The sequence below is a fragment of the Asparagus officinalis genome, chromosome 2 (genome assembly GCF_001876935.1).
Source record: "Asparagus officinalis chromosome 2, Aspof.V1, whole genome shotgun sequence".
Taxonomy (NCBI): Eukaryota; Viridiplantae; Streptophyta; class Magnoliopsida; order Asparagales; family Asparagaceae; genus Asparagus; species Asparagus officinalis.
Genome location: NC_033795.1, coordinates 39,041,811 through 39,048,338, shown reverse-complemented (window position 1 = coordinate 39,048,338; position 6,528 = coordinate 39,041,811).

The following is a 6,528-nucleotide window of genomic DNA, read 5'->3' as shown; positions in this document are numbered from 1 at the left end:
AGCACCAGATCTGGATGAACAAGTCCTCGAAGTCCCAAAGCTTGGATCTTTTTTAGATCTGAGTCTTCATTCCAGCAGGGCTTCGCCTCCAAAAAATCTAACCCTTGAACAAATGAACCAAGCCCCCTATTTATAGCCTCTCTTCACTGTGCCCGGGCACAGACCTGGCCGGCCACCTATTTTTTGGATTTTTTTGCTTTGGCCGAGCCACCCATAGGTGGCTCGGTTATGGCCGAGCCCCCTTAGGCATGGTTTTCCGTTTTCGGTTCCGTCCGTGATCCGGTTCTGTGGTTGATATATCCGGACTTGAATCATTGACCTGATTTGGCAGTAAATCCGATTCCTGATTTAGCAGTAAATCCACTTCTGAGTTCGAGTCCGAAACTGATCTTGATTCGATCGTGATTCGTCTGAGTCTGCCCTTGGTTGGATGACTCGTTGACTCTTCGAACCCCTTGGCTTGATTCCACACGCGAATGGATGTATTCCGTTGCTTGCGTGCGATTCGTTAACCTCGTCGCCTCGTTACTCCGCTTCGTTATGTGTCACTTGGCTTCAGCGTTGTGGACTGACGTTCGTGTTTGGATACGTCGCCCGATGGTTTGTCGGTTTGTGCCGAGCTGTGTTAAGAGATCTATAAGCAATTTTATACGCCTACAGATACCCCCTCCAAAGTATTTCAGCCTCGTTCTTTTATAGAAGAGTCTGGAATACTTTGGATATGATTATCCCATTCTTCGATTGGTTACGACGGGATATTTGGAGTGGCTTCCGTTCTTGATTCCTTCAGTCCCCCAGGCTATTCGGTGCTTTGTCAAATGTCTGTAAGGGTTCCGGTGCTGCATTTGTTGTCTGACCGTCTGTCGGAATTTTGAATTTGAAGTCGATTCTCGATTTTTTGACTTTTAGCTCGAGTTGGTTATTTCAACATAGAACTGAACATCGGTCGTTGGCGTTGAATCTTCATTTACAACGCGCTGTCCGGCGTTTGAGCTTCTTTGTGACGTGTTGTCCGGCGTTTGAGCTTCTTTGTGACGCGTTGTCCGCCGTCCAAGCTGGAGTATACATAGTTTAAGCTCTTAAGGAATTGGAGCGTGGTGGATACTCGAGTCACGAGACCAATCTACAGAGTTGATACATCTATGACTCGTATTTATAGAAGTTTTGGCAAATTCTCAGCCATCAACGGGTTTAATGAGCCTTTACCGACTATCGTTTGAGTCGGGCTAGCATGCGGATTGTTCAAGTCCGTTCCGCATGTGACGTTAAGCTAAAAGAGTTAACCCTTTTAGTGCTACGATCTTGAATACGTAGACTTCGTCTTTCTCCTGTGAAAAGACTAAACAGCAACGTGTATGAGACGTTGACTTAGGATTTTTGGCAAATCCTCAGCCTTCAACGGATTTGACGTGATCTTACCAACTACCGTTTGAATCGGGCTTACATGCGGATTGTTTTAGTCCGTTCCGCATGTGACGTTGTGCTAAAGGAATGAACTCCCTTAGACTTTGTGCTATGATATTGAATACATAGGCTTTACCATTTGTTACGGGAATAGGTTACCCGGCGACGCGTGTTAGGCGTTAATTTTAGGATTTTTGGCTAACCCCTAGCCTTTAACGGATTTGATTAGCCTTTACCGACTACCGTTTGAGTCGGGCTAGCATGCGGATTGTCTAAATCCGTTCCGCATGTGACGTTGTGCTAAGAGAGTTAATGCTCTTAGTGCTACGATATTGAATACGTAGACTTCGTCTTTCTCACGGGAATAGACTACCCGGCGACGCGTGTTAGGTGTTGACTTTAGGGTTTTTGGCTAACCCCTAGCCTTCAACGGATTTGGCGCGCTCTTACTGATTACCGTTTGACTCGGGCTTACATACGGATTGTCTTAAGTCCGTTCCGCATGTAACGTTGTGCTGAGAGAGTGAATTCTCTTAGACTTTGCTGCTACGACTTTGAATACGTAGACTTCGCCATGGTTATGGGAATAGGCTACCCAGCAACGTATATTAGACGCTGACTTATCCCTACTTAGGCTTCGGGATAAAATACCCTAGAATCGAACTCTGGTGTCTTCTTCTTCGGAGAAAGACTAAATCGGCGACGCGTGTTAGGCGTCGGCATATCCTTTTTTAGGATTCAGGATGAAATTCCCCATGCGTGTAAGGCATGGATTTTGGTGTTATTAATAACAACCTGCCACAATGTTGAATATGTGAACGGGTGGTCTTTTCAACGGTTAAGAACTAACCGGCGGCGCGGGTTAAGCGCAGACTTATCCTTGCTTAGGTTTCAGGATAGAATACCCCAGAATCGAACTCTGGTGTCTTTTTCTACGGAAAAAGACTAAACCGGCAGCGCGTGTTAGGCGCAGACTTATCCCTGCTTAGGATTCAGGATAAACTTCCTAGGATGAATCCTAAATTGACAATTTTGGAAAAGATCGGTGCGGGAAAGGAAGAATTTTATATTCTATTTCCCGGTCTTCTTTTAGGGTGAAGGCGAACCCGAAAAGCAAGGAAGGAAGAATTTTATATTTTATTCCTTGATTCTGGAAAGGAAGAGTTTTATATTCTATTTTCAGTTGGAAAGGAGACTCGAGGTGGGATCTCCACCCCCAGAATCCGGAAAGCTGAAACTAAGAGTGGGATCTCCACTCTGAGAATCGAAAAGATTCAGATAACCCTAACTGTCGGAAGGTTTGATTACCGAACTAAAGACGAATTTCTCGCTTATCGAGAATGAATTGTGGTTTTTGTCCTAACTGTAGGAAGGTTTGGCCAAATGGGAGTTTGGGGTGACCCTAACTGTAGGAATGTTTGATTACTTGATTTGAAAGTGGACCTCTCGTTCATTGGAGGAATCGAGAGGGGATTTTGACTGAGGTCCTAACAGTAAGAAGGTTTGACCAATTGGGAGGTTTGAGACGATCCTAACTGTAGGAAGGTTTGATCGCTCGATCTGTGGACCTCTCGTTCATTGGAGGAATCGAGAGGGGGATTTTGGTTGTGGTCCTAACTGTAGAAAGGTTTGACCAGGTGACAGATCAAGATTTATTATATCCGGGCTCTAACTACGAAAGTGTTAAGTGCACGAACATAGCGTAAGTTTGATTGGATTAAACTTGATCAAATTTGGTGGTCCCATCGTCAATTAGTCTGATCGGTAAGAGATTTAGTGTTCATCACTTTGTTCATATTGATCGGGTTATCCCTAAACATTCTTTTGGGAACTTCCCGTTACACGAATTATCCACCCCCAGCTTTCTTACAAAACTGGGTGTAACGAGGAGTACGTTATCCTCTATCGCATGTTCAGGTTATCCTTAAGAATATATGATTCTCTAGGAACTTCCCGTTACATAAATCGTCCACCCCCAACTTCCTCTGCGGAACTGGTTCGAATATTATTCTCAGTTACCTGACCGGGTTATCCTTAAGAATATTAGCGTAATATTCCCCAGGAACTTCCCGTCAAAAGTGGGAAACAGTTTAGACTCATATACCTATTGAAGTACCAGGGAGCAGTTTAACCTCTTATACCGGTCGGAGGATTGAGAAGCAGTTTATACTCATATACTCTTCGGAGTTGTGCCGTTCTCAACTAGCTTACCTTAGCGTTATGACGCCGGCTTCAACCAAGGTCTGAATGCTATTCTTGAGAGTGAAGCAATCCTTGGTGGGATGAAGGGCCCTCCTGTGGTATGCACAGTACTTTGGATCCGTCGTGTTGTCAGCTTCCTCCTGATTTGTGATAGGTGGTAGCTTGATCTTGTTACTTTCAAGGAGGGATTCGAAGATGGCTGGAACGTCTTCGTTCTTGAAAGAGTACTCTTTTTGGAGTATCGGACCCGAAGTCTTTTGCTGCCTTCGGGATTGCTGTTGTGACGTTTGATTAGCACCATCAGCAGCTGCAGGTGCCTTGCCCTTACCACGAGAGGCGACGTTTGAGTCCAGGGCCTTCTTCCTTCGGAGGAAGCGTTCGGCTTGTTCACCGCGCACCTTCAAGTCTTTCCAAGTGTTAGACGGTGCTGTTCCCATTGCTTCCAACACGTCCAGTGCAAGGTTGTTGTGGCAAGTCTGGAGAATGAACTCCTCAGTGGTCGGGTCCCGACAATTCATCGCCTTGTTCCAGAACCTTTTGACGAAGGTGTCGACTAGCTCCCCGTCTTTCTGTTTCTCGTCCAGCAATGATCCAATAGATATCTCGGTGTCGTCGTCAAAAAATTTGGTGAGGAACTTAGTCTCCATGTCGTCCCAGCTACTCACGCTTCCTGGCTTGAGGCGGCGATACCTATCGAAGGCGGCTCCACGAAGAGTGCCAACGAATGACCGCACCATCAGAGGCTCATTGCCGGAGATGACCCCTAGGTGCGATTTGAAGTAAATCAAATGCTGAGTGGGTGAACCTTTCCCATCAAATAGCGTGAAGTTGATTAGACTGAACTTCGCTGGATAGGGGATTGATTCCCATTCTCGTGGGTATGGACAAGGAATACCCGTCTTCTTCATCTCTTGAGCGGAAATCAACGAATTGATTTTGCTCTCGAGATTTTTAATCTTCAGGTTTTCACCTGAGTCTTCATCAGCATTCTCGTTACCCACCCCCTGCATTGACGGGAGGATTATTGGCATTATGAGTCTCGTTTGCACCTGTGTCCTCATCTTCCTGATGAACCTGGTTACGACGACTTGGCTCGCCTTGCTGGTTCGTCAGCGCTCGGATTTGCTGGTCATGCATTTCTCTCATACTCTGCATGGCCATCTGCATTTCGAGCTTAAAGCTCTCTTGCTGTTTAGCCATGGCTTCTTCGAGCATCTTAGCCACTTGTTCCGTGCTTATCATCAGCGACTCGCGGGGTTGTCCATCGCTGGATACTTTGTTATCTGATGCGACAGCAGAGCAGGAATCCGATTCTTCATCTTCTGATGGTAATCTTGTCCGAACCCTACCATAAGTTCCTCGTATGATGGCTCCAGACCTCAGACGAGTTAGATACTGGGGTACCGGCGGAATTGACTCGGGATTATCCCTTGTCGATGCCCTTTTGCTGGTCATATTGGTGGTGACCCTCGGAAATTCTCCGTCTTCAACCACCGTTCTTCTTCGCCGGAAACGCCTAGGCCTTGGTCTTGGCGTTTCGGTGTTGAGCCTTTCGAATACTGAAATTCTCTCGGGGACTGCCTTGATGCAGTTGCACTCAGACAGTACCGCCCGAATGAGTTTGGAACAGGGGCATTGAGTTTCTAGTCCTCGAGGACTCTTCTTCCTGGTTTTTCTCGTACTCCTATCATGATAGTACAACTGATCGGCTTGACGGTCGGAGTAACCTATCGTGTGTTGGCACGACTTCTCAGGTATAATGTTGTCACCTTCAGACGACAATGTTTCCTTCTAAGGGCGAACTGCCTTCTTTGGGCTTTTAAGAGTCACGCGCCTCGAGACATGCCTTTTTGGGCGTGAATTCTCAACGGGCTCCTGGACTTCAATGCGCAAAGTGGCGCACGCAGCTGCCTTGAACTCGCTGTCATGTTGAAGGTGACGGCGACCCCCAGCATGTTGAGTCGTTCGGGGCTTCTTGATCGGGCCCAAACGTTCTTGAACTGGAGCTTTACCTCGCTCATCGGGAATTGGACCGAGGCGCTCCAGAACCGATCTCCTTCTTTGGGATGATTCCACGGGATCTCCCGAAGTAGCTACTGGTATTACCGGCGACTTTGGTTGATTCGTCGGAGGTTGACCTTGCTTCGAAAGCTGCAACGATTTTGCCTTAGCCTGCGGCTTCTTGGCCACCTCCTTCTGCAGTCTTCTACGGGCTTCTTGGACTTGAGCCCGTGCCTGCGCTGATAGTGTGCGGCGCTTGCGAATGCGCTCCTCCAACGTTGATCGGTTCCGTTTGACACGGACCCATTCCATTGTTGGCAGCTTGGAAGAGGCGTCGTTCACCTGTTGTAGAGGCTGTTTGCCTCTCTTGTTCTTCAGATCCGCGTTGTAGCGGATCCCGTCAACTGACTCCATGGCCTTTGTGAATTGTTTCGCAAGGCGTTGATGTTGCCTTTGGCGGGCTCTCTTCGAGAGAGTCACCACACCCTCTGCGGCAGAAGGGTTGGCTAGAGCAGATCTGCCTTGGTTGGGATTTGGAGGAATCTCACCCGATGCGACTTTGGCATCAAACGGGGCGAGATCTTCGTTGGTGTTTTCAACGTCTTCATACCAACGAGTTTTTCTCTTGGAGGAGAGCTTCTTGGACTTGTGGGGGGAGGTTGATCTGGACGAGGACGACAAATACTCCTCGAACTTCTGCTGGTCGAACTCGTATTCGACCTCCTCCACGACCGGGATCGAGATCCGCGGCTACGACGCTCCGATCTCGGCAGCGAGATCGGTGGCTCCCATTGTGGTCGCCGGATTGTTCGCGGGAAAAATCGTCTTCTCTGATTTCATTGTTTCCATTAGCAACTGTTTATCGGTTACAAAAGGATCCGATCTTTTTATAAGATCCGGTTACAACAAAATCAAAAAAAA